Source organism: Peromyscus eremicus, chromosome 4, assembly GCF_949786415.1.
Source record: "Peromyscus eremicus chromosome 4, PerEre_H2_v1, whole genome shotgun sequence".
Taxonomy (NCBI): domain Eukaryota; kingdom Metazoa; phylum Chordata; class Mammalia; order Rodentia; family Cricetidae; genus Peromyscus; species Peromyscus eremicus.
The window spans coordinates 147,779,815-147,800,671 of record NC_081419.1 but is presented as its reverse complement, the minus strand read 5'-3'; positions in this window follow the sequence as shown (position 1 = coordinate 147,800,671).

Below are 20,857 nucleotides of genomic sequence, written 5' to 3'. Positions count from 1 at the left end.
AGGAAAAGAAACTCTGGGCTTTGCATGGGCTTTTCAAAACTCAAAGCCCACTCTTAGTAATATACTTCCTCCAACAAGGCCATATCAGCTAATCTTTTAAAATAGAGCCATTTCCTGGTGACCAAAGAATTCAAATCTCTGAGCCTATGAACCCCATTCTTATTTAAACAACCACAAAACCTTTGGTCTGCACTGGTGACCTGGTGCATGACATGCTGACACAATTGTGGTACAAGATTTGTGGGAGAAAAGAGCCACTGTCTGGTTGCTTATAAAGTCCACACTGTGAGATGGAAGTCAGGCCTGCCACTGCACAGATGGTCAAGAACCTGAAACTAGACAGCACATGGACCTAGGGGAAACCAAACACCGCAGTTCTACTAAAGGAATGTAGCAATGAGGTGACTCCAAGACTTTTGCTGGCTCACAGAACAGGGTCTTGCTCAGCCATCATCAGAGAAGCTTCCTCCTGCAGTTAAGGAGACAAACAGAAACTACAGCTGGACAATGCACAGAGCGTGGGAGAGGCTGGTACACTCAGAGCTGAAGGGGATGTCTCCAACACCCTCCCTGGGGTCTCAGAGAACATGGCAGAAGGGAGACAGGAGGATTGTAGGAGCCAGAGGGAAAGGAAGACACCAAGGAACCAAGGCCTCCAAGACACCACAGGCCTGAGGCACAGCTGGACTCACTGAGACTGTGGTGGAATGCACAGGGCCTGCAGAGGTCTGGGGACGGGGACACAAGCTTCATGTGTAAGACAGAAGCTGTCTCCCATTGACAGCTGCTTCCAAGGGAAAATTAGTTTTCTCCCACAGAGTCTCACTGCCCATAAAATCCACACTCAAGGGCAGGCTCCAGGCCCAGCAGTACATGTCCAACACAAAAAGAACTCAGTGGTATTTTAGAGGATTATTGCCTCATAATGCTTTGTGTGGGAATATTTTCTTTTTACCTTCAGGTCCTTTGTGTGTATATTATGGTTTGTGATTTTGTGTTTTATTGGATTTCTGTTTGTGCAAGTGTGTGGGGTTGACCTGTGTATGTGTTTCTTATGCATCCTTTTGGCTCTTTTTTCCCCTACTTGTTTGTTCTTTGTGCTATTCTGGTTTGTTTGGTTGTGTATGTGTTTATTGTTGTTGTTTGTTTGGTAATGAAGGATAGATTAAAAGGAATATGGATTTGGGTGGGTGGAAAGGTATGGAAGATCTAGGAAGAGTTTGAGGGGAATGATGATCAGAATACATTGTATGAAAAATGTCTGTCTTTAATAAAAATAAAAATTATTTTTAAAAAGTCATTACTATCATTACAAACAAAAGAAAGGGTAAAATAAAAATAACTGATTACAAAAAAGAATGCTTATACCCTTTAAGCTGGCTCTGGGTTCTTACATGTCTTTATCAATAAAGTTTTATTGAAACAGCCACATTGGTTTATTATGTCTGTGTCTTTTGCATGCCTGTTTAGGGTTACAACAGCAGACTTTCTGTATTCTGTACATGACCCACTTCCTGACACCGTGATAGCAATAAGCATATGACAGATATTCATGGTTTAAGTTTCAGTTAGTTTGTCTTTCTCAAAGTTAGCAGTACAAGTGGAATGACCTCTCCTGGTGCTACATGATAAAAGTGGGGTGATTTTTTGGGCAGTGGCAGTTCATGCCTTTAATCCCAACACTCAGGAGGCAGAGGTAGGAGGATCTCTAAATTAGATTCCATCTTCATATACAGACCAAGTTCCCCAGTTGTCAGTATAGCAATACATATACAGAGAAACATTGTGTACAGAGAGGGAAAAAAAATAATAAAAAAAAGTTTTTAATGAATATTTAAAATGTAAAAAGTGTAGTGACCTAAGGATACCTCTAAGCTATATGGTCTGAAAATCCACCGAACATTGTGCACCCATAATTTGTGATTTCCTGTTTTGTGTTTTTCTATCATATTATAGTTGCAAAAATGTCCATCTCAGTTCCCTGCTTCTAATTTAGATCCATTCTTCTCAGCCTGGATTTCCTATTTGAAATTTTATCCTGTGTCATGGGTCTGGGATTGAACACTTTGAGGATTTTAAGCCACTCTACCCACCACCACAGGCACTGTAAGTATTTCTGGGACATGACAAGAGGGGTCCATGACTTCTGGGTCTTCCTCATCCCAGGTAGAGCCTCTGGGACTGGCTGTGGTTGCTCTAATGCTCCTGCCTCAGGACAGCAGGCAGCTATTTCAGGAAACAAAGGTGTGGCCCCTCAGGAAAGGTGCTTGGCAATGAAGGCTCAGGCCAGGACATACACAATGTGTGTATGCACCCTCATGTTCCTCCATTGCCCAGCACCAAATCCAGGCCTGTTTGAGTCTCCTCTCAAATAGCTCATGAAATCCTGCAGTCATCATCATCTTCAACTCCTCCTCCTGATCCCATCTCACACCAGGATAACGAACACTTCCTTACCTGGTTTCTTTATGAATCATCTATTCTGTGGAGTACAGGTTTTTGAAGTATGACTTGATGATTCTCTGGTCAATCTTCAAAAACCTATACTCCACAAAACTGGAAATTCTAAAAGAAACAGACAATTTCCTGGATAGGGACCACATACCAAAATCAACTCAAGACCAGATAACCAACTTAAAGAGACCTATAACCTCTAAGAAAATAAAAACAGTCATTAAAATCTCCCAAGCAAAAAACCCAGACAGACAGTTTCAGCACAAAATTCGACCATAATTTCAAAGAAGAGCTAATACCAATACTCTTCAAAATGTTAACACAATAGGAACAGAAGGAACATTGCCAAATTCCTTTTATGAGGCTACAGCAACCCTGATACCCAATCCACTCAAGGATGCAACAAAAAAAGAATTACAGTCAAATCTCCCTCATGAACATTGATGCAAAAATACTCAATAAAATACTGACAAACTGAATCCAAGAACACAACAAAAAAATCATCCACCATTATCAAGTAGGCTTCATCTTAAAGATGCATGGATGGTTCAACATAAGAAAATCTGTCAATGTAATCCACCATATAAATAAACTGAAAGAAAAAACCCACATGATCATTTCATTAGATGCTGAAAAAGTCTTCAACAAAATCCAGCACCCCTTCATCATAAAGGTCTTGTAGAGATCAGGAATACAGGGAACATACCTAAACATAATAAAGACAATTTACAGCAAGCCAACAGCCAACATCAAACTAAATGGAGAGAAACTCAAAGAAATTCCACTAAAATCAGGAACAAGACAAGACTGCCCCACTGTACCCATATCTATTCAATATAGTATTCAAAGTTGTAGCTAAAGCAATAAGACAACAAAAAGAAATCAAAGGAATACAAATGGTAAAGGAAGAAGTCAAACTTTCACTATTTGCAGGCAGTATGATAGTATTCATAAGTGACCCCCAAAATTCTACCAGGGAACTCCTACAAGTGATAAACACCTTCAGTAATGTGGCAAGATACAAGATTAACTCAAAAAATATCAGTAGCCCTCCTATATACAAATGAAAAATGGGCTGGGAAAAAATAAGAGAAACATAATTCTTTACAATAGCCACAAATAATATAAATACCTTGGGGTAACTCTAACTAAGCAAGTGATAGACCTGTATGGCAAGAAATTAAAGTCAGGAAGAAAGAAACTATAGAAGGTATCAGAAAATGGAAAAATCTTCCATGCTCATGCATAGGTAAAACCAACATAATATTAATGGCAATCTTACCAAAACAATCTACAGATTCAATGCAATTGTCATCAAAATCCCAACACAATTTTTCACAGACATCAAAAGAACAATACTCAACTTCATATGGAAAAACAAAAAACCACAATAGCTAAAATTATCTTCTAGGAACTTCTGGAGGCTTCACCATCTCTGACCTCAAGCTCTACTATAGAGCTATAGTAATAAAACCAGCCTGGTAATGGCAAAAAATCTGACATATGGACCTATGTAATCAAATTGAACACCCTGACATTAATCTGAACATGTAAGATCACCTGATTTTTGACAAAGAAGCCAAAACTGTACAATGGGAAAAAAGAAACATATTCAATAAATGGTGCTGGCAGAAATGGATGTCAATAACATGTAGAAGATTGCAAATAGATCCATATCTGTCACCACACACAAAACTCAAGTAAGTCCTAGTGGATCAAAGACATCAATATAAAATCAGTTATATGAACCTGACAGAAGAGAAAGTAGGAAGTAGGCCTGAACATATTGACACAAGAGACTACTTCCTAAATATAATACCAGTACTACAGGCACTAAGAACAACAATTAATAAATGGGATGTCCTGAAATTGAGAAGCTTCTGTAAAGCAAAGGACGTGGTAAACAAAACAAAATGGCAGCCTACATAATGGGAAAACATCTTCAGCAACCCCACATCTGACAGAGGGCTGATCTCCAAATATATATAAAGAACTCAAAAAAAAAAAGCATCAAATACCAAACAATCCAGTTAAAAAATGGGCTACAGGGCTAAACAGAATTCTCAACAGGAGAATCTCAAATGGCTGAAAGACATTGAAGGAATTGCTCAGCAGACTTAGTCATCAGGGAAATGCAAATCAAAATGACTCTGAGATACCATCTTATACCTCTCAGAATGACTAATATAAATAAAAACTGATGACACCTTATGCTGGAGAGGATACTGAGCAAGGGGAATGGTACTACACTGTTGGTGGGAGTGGAAACTTGTACAGCCACTTTGGAAATCAGTATGGCGGTTTCTCAGAAAATTGGGAATCAATCTACCTCAAGACCTGGCTATAAATTCTTAGACATATACCCAAGGAATGCTCAATCATACCACAAGGACACTTGTTCAACTATGTTTATATTAGCATTGGTTGTAATAGCCAGAATCTGGAAACAATGTAGATGCCCCTCAACCAAAGAATGGAAAAGAAAAACTGGTACATATACACAATGGAATAGTACTCAGCAGTGAAAAACATTGATATCATGAAATTCCCAGGCAAATGGATGGAACTAGATAATATCATCGTGAGTGAGGTAACCCCAACTCAGAAAGACAAACATGGTATGTACTCACTTATAAGTGGATACTAGATGTAAAACCAAAAATGACCAGACTAAAACTCACAGCTCCAGAGAAGCTAGCTAACAAGGAGAACCCTAAGAAGGACACATGAGTCACCCTGGGAAGGGGAAGGGGAAGTAGGTGAGATCTCATAAGTAAACTTGATGTGAGGAGGGGGGAATAGAGAGTAGATAGTGAGGGATGAAAACATAAGGGAATGAGTTGGTCAACCTGGAACAGGAATGGAGTGGAAGAGCAATGAAAGAGATATCTTGATAGAAGGAGACATCACTGGAATAGAGAGAAACCTGGAGCTAAGAAGTTCCCAGGAATCCACAAGGATGACCCCAGCAAGACAACAAGCAATAGTGGGCAGGGTGCCTGAGTTGGCTTACTCCAGTAATCAGGTTGGTGAATACTCTGTCATCATAGAGCCTTCATCCAGTAACTGATGGAAGCAGATGAAGAGATCCTTAGCCAAGCACCAGGCCAAACTCCAGGAGTCCGGTTGAAGAGAAGAGGTTTTCTTTCTTTCTTTTCTTTTTTGTTAAATATTTTTATTTTATAATTAATTTAATTTTATATATCAGCCATGGATTCACATGTCCTCCCTCCTCCAATTCCCAGCCTTCCCTCCCAATCAACCCTCCATTCCCACATCCTCCAAGGTCTCCTCTGGGGAGTCAGCCCAGTCTAAAGATTCAGTTGAGGCAGGTCCAGTCCCTTCATCCCTTCACCTAGGCTGAGCAAAGTGTCTCAGCATAGGCCCTAGGTTCCAAAAAGCCAGCTCATGCACAAGGACAGGTCCTGGTCCCACTGCATGGGAGCCTCTTAAACAGTTCAAGCTAATCCACTGTCTCACTTATCCAGAGGGCCTGATCCAGTTCCATGGGGGCTCCTCAGCTCTTGGTTCACAGTTCTTGTGTTTACATTAGTTTGGCTATTTGTCCCTGTGCTTTTTCCAATCATGGTCTCAATGTCTCTTGCTTATATAATCTCTCCTCTTTCATGCCAACTGGACTCCTGGAGCTCCACTTGGGGCTTGGCCTTGGATCTCTGCATCTGCTTCCATCAGTCACTGGATGAGAGTTCTATCATGACAGTTAGGGTGTTCAGCCATCTGATCACCAGAGTAGGAGAGCTCAGGCTTTCTCTTGACCATTGCCAGTAGTCTATTGTGGAGGTATCTTTGTGGATTTCTAAGGACCTCTCTAATACTTTGCTACTTCCTATTCCCATGAGGTCTTCATTTATCATGGTATCTCTTTCTTTGTTCTCCCTCTCTGTTCTTGATCCAGCTGGGATCTCCCACTCCCCTAAGCTCTTATTCCCTCAACCCTTGCCCTCCATTACCTCCCTTCATGTCCTGTTTGGTCATATAGATCTCATCCATTTCTCTGTCATTGGCGATCCCTGTGTCTTTCTTAGGGTCCTCTTTACTAGGTAGTCTCCCTGGAGTTTGAGTTGCAGTCTGGTTATATTTTGCTTTACATCTAGAATCCATTTATGAGCGAGTACATACCATGTTTGTCTTTCTGAGTCTGGGTTACCTCACTCAGGATGATATTTTCTAGTTCCATCCATTTGCCTGTAAACCTCATGATGTCATTGTTTTTCTCTGCTGAGTAGTACTCCATTGTATATATGTACCACATTTTACTTATCCATTCTTCAGTTGAAGGGCATCTAGGTTGTTTCCAGGTTCTGGCTATTAAAAAAAAGTGCTGCTATGAACATAGCTGAGCAAGTGCCCTTGTGGTAAGAGTGAGAATTTCTTGGGTATATGCCCAAGAGTGGTATACCTGAATCATGAGGGAGGTCGATTCCCAATTTTCTAAGAAAGCATCATATTGATTTCCAAAGTGGCTTTACAAGTTTGCATTCCCACCAACCGTGCAGGAATGTTCCCCTTGCTCCACACCCTCTCCAACACAAGCTGTCTTCAGTGTTTTTGATCTTAGCCATTCTGACCGGTGTAAGATGGTATCTCAGAGTCATTTTGGTTTGCATTTCTCTGATGATTAAGGATGTTGAGCAATTCTTAAATGTCTTTCAGCCATTTGAACTTCTTCTGTAGAGAATTCTCTGTTTAGCTCTATAGCCCATTTCTTAATTGGACTGTTGGGCATTTTGATGTCTAATTTCTTGAGTTCTTTATATATTCTGAATATCAGCCCTCTGTCAGAAGTGGGGTTGGTGAGGAACTTTTCCCATTCAGTAGGCTTTTGTTTTGTATTGTTGACTGTGTCCTCTGTCCTACAAAAGCTTCTCACTTTCAAGAGGTCCCATTGATTAATTGTTTCTCTCAGTGTCTGTGCTACTGGTGTTACATTTAGGAAGTGATCTCCGGTACCAATTCATTCAAAGCTTCATTCAAAGCTACCTCCTACTTTCTCTTCTATCAGGTTCAGAGTAACTGGATTCATGTTGAGGTCTTTGATCCACTTGGACTTAAGTTTTGTGCACAATGACAGATATGGATCTATTTGAAGTCTTCTACATGTTGACATCCAGTTATGCCAGCACCATTTCTTTTTTCCATTGTACAGTTTTGGCTTCTTTGTCAAAAATCATATGTTCATAGGTGTGAGGATTAATGTCAGGGTCTTCAGTTCGGTTCCATTGGTCCACATGTCACTTTTTATGCCAGTACCAAGCTGTTTTTATTACTGTAGCTCTATAGTAGAGCTTGAAGTCAGAGATTGTGATGCCTCCAGAGGTTGTTTTACTGTACAGGATTCTTTTGGCTATCCTGGGTTTTTTGTTTTTCCATATGTAGTTGAATATGGTTCTTTCAGGTCTGTGAAGAATTGTGTTGGGATTTTGATGGAGATTGCATTGAATCTGTAGATTGCTTTTGGTAAGATTGCCATTTTTACTATGTTAATCCTAACTATCCATGAGCATGGGCGATCTTTCCATTTTCTGATATCTTCTTCAATTTCTTTTTTCAGGGGCTTAAAGTTCTTGTCATACAGGTCCTTCACTTGCTTAGTTAGAGTTACCCCAAGGTATTTTATATTATTTGTGGCTATTTTAAAGGGTGATATATCTCTGATTTCTTTCTCAGCCTGTTTGTCATTTGTTTATAGGAGGGCTACTGATTTTTTTTTTGAGTTAATCTTGTATCCTGCTACAATGCTAAAGGTGTTTATAAGCTGTATGAGTTCCTTGGTTGAATTTTTGGGGTCACTTACATATACTATCATCTCATCTGCAAATAGTGAAAGCTTGACTTCTTCCTTACCAACTTTTATCCCCTTGATTTCCTTATGTTGTCTTATTGCTCTGGCTAGAACTTCAAGTACTATACTGAATAAGTATGGAGAGAGCAGACAGCCTTGCCTTGTTCCTGATTTTATTGGAATCACTTTGAGTTTCTCTCCATTTACTTTGATGTTGGCTGTTGGCTTGCTGTAAATTGTCTTTATTATGTTTAGGTATGTTCCCTGTATTCCTGATCTCTCCAAGACCTTTATCATGAAGGGGTGTTGGATTTTGTCAAAGGCCTTTTAAGCATCTAGTGTGATGATCATGTGGTTTTGGAAAGAGGTTTTCTATGAGCTAGGGACATCAAGATCATCATGGGGAAAACTACAAATCGATCAAACCAAGTTAGTGGGAACTCCTGAACTCTAGAGGAGCAGCTATGGAGCCTGCATGGGACTGGACTAGGCTGTCTACATGAGTGAGCCAGTTGTGTAGATCGGTCAGTTTAAGGGACCCTGGACATTGGGATCACGATCTATCTCTGGTGCATGAGTTGTCTTTTCAGAGCCCACTACCTATCTATAGTGGAACACATTGCACAGCCTTGATGCAAAGGGGAGGAACTTGGACCTGCCTCCAGTGTATATACCAGGCTTTGCTGACACCCAATTAGAGGCGATATCTTTTTCGGAAAAGAGAATGGCGTTGACTTGTGGGGGAACACTGCATAAGGGGAGGGGAAGAGTGATGAGAGTGGGATCTATAGCAGATATATAAAATGAATTTTAAAAATTCTCAATAAAAAAAAGAAACATCAACTCTTCTTTCCATGCTGACACTTTCCCAGTTATCTCTCTATGGACCATGCATTTCTCCATCCATTTATCCTTCTGTTCCTCCATCCAACCATCCATCCAGCTACCCATCCTTACTTTGCACATGTCCAACTTTACCCTTGCCTAGAGAAGCTTTGCTCCACAGTGAGGAACAGGCAGAGTACAGAGAAGAGGAGACTGAGTGCTGAGCCCTACATCAGAGTCTTTATCTACTCCACTACCACTAAGACTCAGAAGAAGGTAAGAGCCAGAAAATGGAGAGTCCTGCTGTGGGGTGCTGCCTTCTGTCATGACATGGATGTTGGCATCATGAACAAACAGCAGCAGGCATCACATACATGACATCAAGAGAGCCAAACCCCAGCATAGTGCATAGAAGATCTCCATTACTGAGGAGCTGTGGGCAGTGGATAGTCGCTGGGGCAGGAGAATCATTCTTTTAGTAGGTGCGCATACCCCATTTCCCATAATCCACTGAATGGGGCGCACCACACAAGTGTGTTCAGAACTAGGTGGACTTTTCAGTTTTGAAACGAAAGCAGCAATAACAAAAACACAGACACACACAAACTCACACAAAAAAAAAACAACTAAAAAATTGGAGAGAGAAGAGTTATACAGGAAGGAATGAGGAGGGCAATATGAGAAAAGTAGCTAAAATTAGGACCACTTGAGAGATAATGTGCAGAGATTTCACCATAGAAACATTATTAAAAGTATTTATATATAATCTGTAAATAAAATTATACACACACATATATACAAGATTGTGTGATTTAATAGAAATGTGAATGGAATCACCAAATAACAGGGAAATAAAGCCCTAGTTAGATGTCTCATCACCAAAGAGACATCAGTGACAGGATTGGCTTTCATTTATTCAGGTGTTAACCAAAAGGCCCCCTAGACATGGATTCCCACAAACATCTCAGGCTAAACTCAAGACTGTTAGTTTCTCTCCAGAAACTGACATTAAGGCTCTATGGTACAGACCTCAACTCTATAACTTAATGAACACAAAGAAGTTGAGCTGGTGTGTACCTATAGCCTTCACCTCTAGTGACAAGTGATCATGGTCCTGGAAGGGACTCTACAAACTACCAGAGGTCAAAGGTAAACATCAATCCAGATAGACCTGTCAGAGTTGGTGTTCTGATGCTGTGAAGAGACTCTATACCACAGCAACTCTTATAAAGGAAAGCATTTATTTGTGGCTGACACCCAGTCAGAGTTTTAAGTCCATTGTCATCAATTCATGGAGCATGGTGCCATGCAGGCAGATATGGTGCTGGAGTAGTAGCTGAGAGTTCTACACCCACATCTGCAGGCAGCAGGAAAAGAAACTCTGGGCTTTGCATGGGCTTTTCAAAACTCAAAGCCCACTCTTAGTAATATACTTCCTCCAACAAGGCCATATCAGCTAATCTTTTAAAATAGAGCCATTTCCTGGTGACCAAAGAATTCAAATCTCTGAGCCTATGAACCCCATTCTTATTTAAACAACCACAAAACCTTTGGTCTGCACTGGTGACCTGGTGCATGACATGCTGACACAATTGTGGTACAAGATTTGTGGGAGAAAAGAGCCACTGTCTGGTTGCTTATAAAGTCCACACTGTGAGATGGAAGTCAGGCCTGCCACTGCACAGATGGTCAAGAACCTGAAACTAGACAGCACATGGACCTAGGGGAAACCAAACACCGCAGTTCTACTAAAGGAATGTAGCAATGAGGTGACTCCAAGACTTTTGCTGGCTCACAGAACAGGGTCTTGCTCAGCCATCATCAGAGAAGCTTCCTCCTGCAGTTAAGGAGACAAACAGAAACTACAGCTGGACAATGCACAGAGCGTGGGAGAGGCTGGTACACTCAGAGCTGAAGGGGATGTCTCCAACACCCTCCCTGGGGTCTCAGAGAACATGGCAGAAGGGAGACAGGAGGATTGTAGGAGCCAGAGGGAAAGGAAGACACCAAGGAACCAAGGCCTCCAAGACACCACAGGCCTGAGGCACAGCTGGACTCACTGAGACTGTGGTGGAATGCACAGGGCCTGCAGAGGTCTGGGGACGGGGACACAAGCTTCATGTGTAAGACAGAAGCTGTCTCCCATTGACAGCTGCTTCCAAGGGAAAATTAGTTTTCTCCCACAGAGTCTCACTGCCCATAAAATCCACACTCAAGGGCAGGCTCCAGGCCCAGCAGTACATGTCCAACACAAAAAGAACTCAGTGGTATTTTAGAGGATTATTGCCTCATAATGCTTTGTGTGGGAATATTTTCTTTTTACCTTCAGGTCCTTTGTGTGTATATTATGGTTTGTGATTTTGTGTTTTATTGGATTTCTGTTTGTGCAAGTGTGTGGGGTTGACCTGTGTATGTGTTTCTTATGCATCCTTTTGGCTCTTTTTTCCCCTACTTGTTTGTTCTTTGTGCTATTCTGGTTTGTTTGGTTGTGTATGTGTTTATTGTTGTTGTTTGTTTGGTAATGAAGGATAGATTAAAAGGAATATGGATTTGGGTGGGTGGAAAGGTATGGAAGATCTAGGAAGAGTTTGAGGGGAATGATGATCAGAATACATTGTATGAAAAATGTCTGTCTTTAATAAAAATAAAAATTATTTTTAAAAAGTCATTACTATCATTACAAACAAAAGAAAGGGTAAAATAAAAATAACTGATTACAAAAAAGAATGCTTATACCCTTTAAGCTGGCTCTGGGTTCTTACATGTCTTTATCAATAAAGTTTTATTGAAACAGCCACATTGGTTTATTATGTCTGTGTCTTTTGCATGCCTGTTTAGGGTTACAACAGCAGACTTTCTGTATTCTGTACATGACCCACTTCCTGACACCGTGATAGCAATAAGCATATGACAGATATTCATGGTTTAAGTTTCAGTTAGTTTGTCTTTCTCAAAGTTAGCAGTACAAGTGGAATGACCTCTCCTGGTGCTACATGATAAAAGTGGGGTGATTTTTTGGGCAGTGGCAGTTCATGCCTTTAATCCCAACACTCAGGAGGCAGAGGTAGGAGGATCTCTAAATTAGATTCCATCTTCATATACAGACCAAGTTCCCCAGTTGTCAGTATAGCAATACATATACAGAGAAACATTGTGTACAGAGAGGGAAAAAAAATAATAAAAAAAAGTTTTTAATGAATATTTAAAATGTAAAAAGTGTAGTGACCTAAGGATACCTCTAAGCTATATGGTCTGAAAATCCACCGAACATTGTGCACCCATAATTTGTGATTTCCTGTTTTGTGTTTTTCTATCATATTATAGTTGCAAAAATGTCCATCTCAGTTCCCTGCTTCTAATTTAGATCCATTCTTCTCAGCCTGGATTTCCTATTTGAAATTTTATCCTGTGTCATGGGTCTGGGATTGAACACTTTGAGGATTTTAAGCCACTCTACCCACCACCACAGGCACTGTAAGTATTTCTGGGACATGACAAGAGGGGTCCATGACTTCTGGGTCTTCCTCATCCCAGGTAGAGCCTCTGGGACTGGCTGTGGTTGCTCTAATGCTCCTGCCTCAGGACAGCAGGCAGCTATTTCAGGAAACAAAGGTGTGGCCCCTCAGGAAAGGTGCTTGGCAATGAAGGCTCAGGCCAGGACATACACAATGTGTGTATGCACCCTCATGTTCCTCCATTGCCCAGCACCAAATCCAGGCCTGTTTGAGTCTCCTCTCAAATAGCTCATGAAATCCTGCAGTCATCATCATCTTCAACTCCTCCTCCTGATCCCATCTCACACCAGGATAACGAACACTTCCTTACCTGGTTTCTTTATGAATCATCTATTCTGTGGAGTACAGGTTTTTGAAGTATGACTTGATGATTCTCTGGTCAATCTTCAAAAACCTATACTCCACAAAACTGGAAATTCTAAAAGAAACAGACAATTTCCTGGATAGGGACCACATACCAAAATCAACTCAAGACCAGATAACCAACTTAAAGAGACCTATAACCTCTAAGAAAATAAAAACAGTCATTAAAATCTCCCAAGCAAAAAACCCAGACAGACAGTTTCAGCACAAAATTCGACCATAATTTCAAAGAAGAGCTAATACCAATACTCTTCAAAATGTTAACACAATAGGAACAGAAGGAACATTGCCAAATTCCTTTTATGAGGCTACAGCAACCCTGATACCCAATCCACTCAAGGATGCAACAAAAAAAGAATTACAGTCAAATCTCCCTCATGAACATTGATGCAAAAATACTCAATAAAATACTGACAAACTGAATCCAAGAACACAACAAAAAAATCATCCACCATTATCAAGTAGGCTTCATCTTAAAGATGCATGGATGGTTCAACATAAGAAAATCTGTCAATGTAATCCACCATATAAATAAACTGAAAGAAAAAACCCACATGATCATTTCATTAGATGCTGAAAAAGTCTTCAACAAAATCCAGCACCCCTTCATCATAAAGGTCTTGTAGAGATCAGGAATACAGGGAACATACCTAAACATAATAAAGACAATTTACAGCAAGCCAACAGCCAACATCAAACTAAATGGAGAGAAACTCAAAGAAATTCCACTAAAATCAGGAACAAGACAAGACTGCCCCACTGTACCCATATCTATTCAATATAGTATTCAAAGTTGTAGCTAAAGCAATAAGACAACAAAAAGAAATCAAAGGAATACAAATGGTAAAGGAAGAAGTCAAACTTTCACTATTTGCAGGCAGTATGATAGTATTCATAAGTGACCCCCAAAATTCTACCAGGGAACTCCTACAAGTGATAAACACCTTCAGTAATGTGGCAAGATACAAGATTAACTCAAAAAATATCAGTAGCCCTCCTATATACAAATGAAAAATGGGCTGGGAAAAAATAAGAGAAACATAATTCTTTACAATAGCCACAAATAATATAAATACCTTGGGGTAACTCTAACTAAGCAAGTGATAGACCTGTATGGCAAGAAATTAAAGTCAGGAAGAAAGAAACTATAGAAGGTATCAGAAAATGGAAAAATCTTCCATGCTCATGCATAGGTAAAACCAACATAATATTAATGGCAATCTTACCAAAACAATCTACAGATTCAATGCAATTGTCATCAAAATCCCAACACAATTTTTCACAGACATCAAAAGAACAATACTCAACTTCATATGGAAAAACAAAAAACCACAATAGCTAAAATTATCTTCTAGGAACTTCTGGAGGCTTCACCATCTCTGACCTCAAGCTCTACTATAGAGCTATAGTAATAAAACCAGCCTGGTAATGGCAAAAAATCTGACATATGGACCTATGTAATCAAATTGAACACCCTGACATTAATCTGAACATGTAAGATCACCTGATTTTTGACAAAGAAGCCAAAACTGTACAATGGGAAAAAAGAAACATATTCAATAAATGGTGCTGGCAGAAATGGATGTCAATAACATGTAGAAGATTGCAAATAGATCCATATCTGTCACCACACACAAAACTCAAGTAAGTCCTAGTGGATCAAAGACATCAATATAAAATCAGTTATATGAACCTGACAGAAGAGAAAGTAGGAAGTAGGCCTGAACATATTGACACAAGAGACTACTTCCTAAATATAATACCAGTACTACAGGCACTAAGAACAACAATTAATAAATGGGATGTCCTGAAATTGAGAAGCTTCTGTAAAGCAAAGGACGTGGTAAACAAAACAAAATGGCAGCCTACATAATGGGAAAACATCTTCAGCAACCCCACATCTGACAGAGGGCTGATCTCCAAATATATATAAAGAACTCAAAAAAAAAAGCATCAAATACCAAACAATCCAGTTAAAAAATGGGCTACAGGGCTAAACAGAATTCTCAACAGGAGAATCTCAAATGGCTGAAAGACATTGAAGGAATTGCTCAGCAGACTTAGTCATCAGGGAAATGCAAATCAAAATGACTCTGAGATACCATCTTATACCTCTCAGAATGACTAATATAAATAAAAACTGATGACACCTTATGCTGGAGAGGATACTGAGCAAGGGGAATGGTACTACACTGTTGGTGGGAGTGGAAACTTGTACAGCCACTTTGGAAATCAGTATGGCGGTTTCTCAGAAAATTGGGAATCAATCTACCTCAAGACCTGGCTATAAATTCTTAGACATATACCCAAGGAATGCTCAATCATACCACAAGGACACTTGTTCAACTATGTTTATATTAGCATTGGTTGTAATAGCCAGAATCTGGAAACAATGTAGATGCCCCTCAACCAAAGAATGGAAAAGAAAAACTGGTACATATACACAATGGAATAGTACTCAGCAGTGAAAAACATTGATATCATGAAATTCCCAGGCAAATGGATGGAACTAGATAATATCATCGTGAGTGAGGTAACCCCAACTCAGAAAGACAAACATGGTATGTACTCACTTATAAGTGGATACTAGATGTAAAACCAAAAATGACCAGACTAAAACTCACAGCTCCAGAGAAGCTAGCTAACAAGGAGAACCCTAAGAAGGACACATGAGTCACCCTGGGAAGGGGAAGGGGAAGTAGGTGAGATCTCATAAGTAAACTTGATGTGAGGAGGGGGGAATAGAGAGTAGATAGTGAGGGATGAAAACATAAGGGAATGAGTTGGTCAACCTGGAACAGGAATGGAGTGGAAGAGCAATGAAAGAGATATCTTGATAGAAGGAGACATCACTGGAATAGAGAGAAACCTGGAGCTAAGAAGTTCCCAGGAATCCACAAGGATGACCCCAGCAAGACAACAAGCAATAGTGGGCAGGGTGCCTGAGTTGGCTTACTCCAGTAATCAGGTTGGTGAATACTCTGTCATCATAGAGCCTTCATCCAGTAACTGATGGAAGCAGATGAAGAGATCCTTAGCCAAGCACCAGGCCAAACTCCAGGAGTCCGGTTGAAGAGAAGAGGTTTTCTTTCTTTCTTTTCTTTTTTGTTAAATATTTTTATTTTATAATTAATTTAATTTTATATATCAGCCATGGATTCACATGTCCTCCCTCCTCCCAATTCCCAGCCTTCCCTCCCAATCAACCCTCCATTCCCACATCCTCCAAGGTCTCCCCTGGGGAGTCAGCCCAGTCTAAAGATTCAGTTGAGGCAGGTCCAGTCCCTTCATCCCTTCACCTAGGCTGAGCAAAGTGTCTCAGCATAGGCCCTAGGTTCCAAAAAGCCAGCTCATGCACAAGGACAGGTCCTGGTCCCACTGCATGGGAGCCTCTTAAACAGTTCAAGCTAATCCACTGTCTCACTTATCCAGAGGGCCTGATCCAGTTCCATGGGGGCTCCTCAGCTCTTGGTTCACAGTTCTTGTGTTTACATTAGTTTGGCTATTTGTCCCTGTGCTTTTTCCAATCATGGTCTCAATGTCTCTTGCTTATATAATCTCTCCTCTTTCATGCCAACTGGACTCCTGGAGCTCCACTTGGGGCTTGGCCTTGGATCTCTGCATCTGCTTCCATCAGTCACTGGATGAGAGTTCTATCATGACAGTTAGGGTGTTCAGCCATCTGATCACCAGAGTAGGAGAGCTCAGGCTTTCTCTTGACCATTGCCAGTAGTCTATTGTGGAGATATCTTTGTGGATTTCTGGGGACCTCTCTAGCACTTTGCTACATCCTATTCCCATGAATTCTTCATTTATCATGGTATCTCTTTCTTTCTTCTCCCTCTCTGTTCTTGATCCAGCTGGGATCTCCCACTCCCCTAAGCTCTTATTCCCTCAACCCTTGCCCTCCTTTATCCCCCTTCATGTTCTGTTTGCTCATATAGATCTCATCCATTTCTCTGTCATTGGCGATCCCTGTGTCTTTCTTAGGGTCCTCTTTACTAGGTAGTCTCCCTGGAGTTTGAGTTGCAGTCTGGTTATATTTTGCTTTACATCTAGAATCCATTTATGAGCGAGTACATACCATGTTTGTCTTTCTGAGTCTGGGTTACCTCACTCAGGATGATATTTTCTAGTTCCATCCATTTGCCTGTAAACCTCATGATGTCATTGTTTTTCTCTGCTGAGTAGTACTCCATTGTATATATGTACCACATTTTACTTATCCATTCTTCAGTTGAAGGGCATCTAGGTTGTTTCCAGGTTCTGGCTATTAAAAAAAAGTGCTGCTATGAACATAGCTGAGCAAGTGCCCTTGTGGTAAGAGTGAGAATTTCTTGGGTATATGCCCAAGAGTGGTATACCTGAATCATGAGGGAGGTCGATTCCCAATTTTCTAAGAAAGCATCATATTGATTTCCAAAGTGGCTTTACAAGTTTGCATTCCCACCAACCGTGCAGGAATGTTCCCCTTGCTCCACACCCTCTCCAACACAAGCTGTCTTCAGTGTTTTTGATCTTAGCCATTCTGACCGGTGTAAGATGGTATCTCAGAGTCATTTTGGTTTGCATTTCTCTGATGATTAAGGATGTTGAGCAATTCTTAAATGTCTTTCAGCCATTTGAACTTCTTCTGTAGAGAATTCTCTGTTTAGCTCTATAGCCCATTTCTTAATTGGACTGTTGGGCATTTTGATGTCTAATTTCTTGAGTTCTTTATATATTCTGAATATCAGCCCTCTGTCAGAAGTGGGGTTGGTGAGGAACTTTTCCCATTCAGTAGGCTTTTGTTTTGTATTGTTGACTGTGTCCTCTGCCCTACAAAAGCTTCTCACTTTCAAGAGGTCCCATTGATTAATTGTTTCTCTCAGTGTCTGTGCTACTGGTGTTACATTTAGGAAGTGATCTCCGGTACCAATTCATTCAAAGCTTCATTCAAAGCTACCTCCTACTTTCTCTTCTATCAGGTTCAGAGTAACTGGATTCATGTTGAGGTCTTTGATCCACTTGGACTTAAGTTTTGTGCACAATGACAGATATGGATCTATTTGAAGTCTTCTACATGTTGACATCCAGTTATGCCAGCACCATTTCTTTTTTCCATTGTACAGTTTTGGCTTCTTTGTCAAAAATCATATGTTCATAGGTGTGAGGATTAATGTCAGGGTCTTCAGTTCGGTTCCATTGGTCCACATGTCACTTTTTATGCCAGTACCAAGCTGTTTTTATTACTGTAGCTCTATAGTAGAGCTTGAAGTCAGGGATTGTGATGCCTCCAGAGGTTGTTTTATTGTACAGGATTCTTTTGGCTATCCTGGGTTTTTTGTTTTTCCATATGTAGTTGAGTATGGTTCTTTCAGGTCTGTGAAGAATTGTGTTGGGATTTTGATGGAGATTGCATTGAATCTGTAGATTGCTTTTGGTAAGATTGCCATTTTTACTATGTTAATCCTAACTATCCATGAGCATGGGTGATCTTTCCATTTTCTGATATCTTCTTCAATTTCTTTTTTCAGGGGCTTAAAGTTCTTGTTATATAGGTCCTTCACTTGCTTAGTTAGAGTTACCCCAAGGTATTTTATATTATTTGTGGCTATTTTAAAGGGTGATATATCTCTGATTTCTTTCTCAGCCTGTTTGTCATTTGTTTATAGGAGGGCTACTGATTTTTTTTTTTGAGTTAATCTTGTATCCTGCTACAATGCTAAAGGTGTTTATAAGCTGTATGAGTTCCTTGGTTGAATTTTTGGGGTCACTTACATATACTATCATCTCATCTGCAAATAGTGAAAGCTTGACTTCTTCCTTACCAACTTTTATCCCCTTGATTTCCTTATGTTGTCTTATTGCTCTGGCTAGAACTTCAAGTACTATACTGAATAAGTATGGAGAGAGCAGACAGCCTTGCCTTGTTCCTGATTTTATTGGAATCACTTTGAGTTTCTCTCCATTTACTTTGATGTCGGCTATTGGCTTGCTGTAAATTGTCTTTATTATGTTTAGGTATGTTCCCTGTATTCCTGATCTCTCCAAGACCTTTATCATGAAGGGGTGTTGGATTTTGTCAAAGGCCTTTTAAGCATCTAGTGTGATGATCATGTGGTTTTGGAAAGAGGTTTTCTATGAGCTAGGGACATCAAGATCATCATGGGGAAAACTAAGAAACAATCAAACCAAGTTAGTGGGAACTCCTGAACTCTAGAGGAGCAGCTATGGAGCCTGCATGGGGCTGGACTAGGCCCTCTACATGAGTGAGCCAGTTGTGTAGATTGGTCAGTTTAGAGGGCCCTGGACGGTGGGATCAGCATATATCTCTAGTGCCTGAGCTGGCTTTTCAGAGCCCACTACCTATCTATGGTGGAACACATTGCACAGCCTTGATGCAGGGGAGAGGGGCTTGTATCAGTCACAACTGAAAAGACCAGACTTAGCAAACTCCCCATTAGAGGCCTGAACTTTTCAGAGAAGAAGATTGGGTGTCACCTGTGGAAGAACACTGCAGAAGGGGAGGGGGAAGAAGGATGAGTGGGGGATCTATGGTACATATGTAAAATGAATAAAAAAAATTCTCAATTAAATAAAGAAACATCAACTCTTCTTTCCATGCTGACACTTTCCCAGTTATCTCTCTATTGGACCATGCATTTCTCCATCCATTTATCCTTCTATTCCTCCATCCAACCATCCATCCAGTTACCCATCCCTACTTTGCACATGTCCAAATTTACCCTTGCCTAGAGAAGCTTTGCTCCACAGTGAGGAACAGGCAGAGTACAGAGAAGAGGAGACTGAGTGCTGAGCCCTACATCAGAGTCTTTATCTACTCCACTACCACTAAGACTCAGAAGAAGGTAAGAGCCAGAAAATGGAGAGTCCTGCTGTGGGGTGCTGCCTTCTGTCATGACATGGATATTGGCATCATGAACAAACAGCAGCTAGCATCACATACATGACATCAAGACAGCCAAAAACCAGCATAGTGTATGGAAGATCTGCATTACTGTGCAGCTGTGGGCAGTGGATAGTCGCTGGGGCAGGAGAATCATTCTTTTAGTAGATGTGCTATCTATTCCATTTTCCATAATCCACTGAAGGATGCACACTGCACAAGTTCAGAACTAGGAGGACTTTACAGTTTTCAAATGAAAGCAGCAATAACAAAAACAGACACACAAAAACTCACAAAAAAAATAAAAAAAATTGGGGAGAGATGAATTATACAAGGAGGAATGAGGAGGGCCATATGAGAAAAAATGGCTAAAATTAGGACTACTTGAGAGATAATATGCAGAGATTTCACAATAGAAACATTAAAAATATTTATATATAATCTGTATATAAAAACATACACACACATATATACGAGATTAAGTAATTTAATAGAAATGTGAATGGAATCACCAAATAACAGGGAAATAAAGCCCTAGTTAGACATCTCTCATCACCAAAGAGACCTCAGTGAGAGGATGGTTTTGCATCTAATTCAGTTGTTGTCCAAAAGCCCCCCTAGACATGGATTCCCACAAACATCTCAGGCTAAACTCAAGACTGTTAGTTTCTTTCCAGAAACTGACATTAAGGCTCTACGATTGAGACCTCAACTCTATAACTTACTGAACACTCAGAGGTTGAGCTGGTGTGTACCTATAGCCTTTACCTCTACTGACTATTGAGAATGGTCCTGGAACAGACTCTATACACTACCAGAGGTCAAAGGTAAACATCAATCCAGATAGACCTGTCTCAGTTGGTGTTCTGATGCTGTGAAGAGACTCTATACCACAGCAACTCTTATAAAGGAAGGCATTTATTTGTGGCTGACCCCCAGTTTCAGAGATTTAAGTCCATTGTCATCAATTCTTGGAGCATGGTGCCATGCAGGCAGATATGGTGCTGG